The sequence below is a fragment of the Portunus trituberculatus genome, unplaced genomic scaffold, assembly GCF_017591435.1.
Source record: "Portunus trituberculatus isolate SZX2019 unplaced genomic scaffold, ASM1759143v1 PGA_scaffold_233__1_contigs__length_66056, whole genome shotgun sequence".
Lineage (NCBI taxonomy): Eukaryota > Metazoa > Arthropoda > Malacostraca > Decapoda > Portunidae > Portunus > Portunus trituberculatus.
In genome coordinates, this window is record NW_025541401.1 from 47,501 (window position 1) to 48,461 (window position 961).

Genomic DNA, 961 nt, shown 5'->3' on the forward strand with positions numbered 1-961 from the left:
GTTCCCTTGAATCAGCCACACCTGCCTCACTTGCAGTGTTCAACGGAACTGGTGAGGATGAATTATCATTAACGAGGTACATCTTTGTCCCCCAGAGCAATACTTGCGATGAACTGGCGATTAGTAGGAGTGCTGTGGAACACTTGTGGTAATTTTAGTGCATGCATTTCAGAGCATGCTACCTGATGCTTGCACACGGCACCTGTCCACTACATACTGTGTGTCCCCCTTGTCACTTGTAACGGTAAATGTGGTGCCATCAACTTTCTCAACATTCTCGGGCCGAACCGAGGTAGTCATGATAGGCTTGGCTCTGCGCCTCTTCAGAGCAACATCGAGTAGACGTTGCCTCATGTAGTTCTCGAATATCTCATTCATATACACCACCAGTTGAGTTGTGTTGTAGGCCTTGCACCTGAAATACCAATGATACAAAAATATTAGACGTTCCATAGATGGAGAGAATACCCTCAGTGCGGATATAATAATAAAGTGTGCAAAACTTATTACCACTATATACGTAAAGCACATTACGTGAATAAACTACAGTGTAAAAACATTATATGAGGATCCTATTAAAGCACTCCTTATATTGTTTTAATTTGTCGCAATGTTTATAATTTGCGAAATGTTCTGCTTCTTACCGATTCAGAATAACATCCTTGACAATGCAAATTGTAGATTCTGCAAAGTTATTCGTGTTATGACCTCTCAGGAAGAAACCCTTGCGTGCCCAGATGCTCCACTCGTGTCTCCGCTCGAACAGCTTGCTGAGGTAGCTGCATAAAAACAACAACTATATTAATTTTTTTATACATATAGTTTTTATTCACAAGGAAAAGAAAGAAAGCAAGAAAGAAAGGCCCACTAAACGCTGGATCCACGAGGAGAAAAATGTTCAAAGAAGAATCATGTAATGATTGTCATTGTGCCTGGAAGGTATCCAAGTCGTAGACAGATA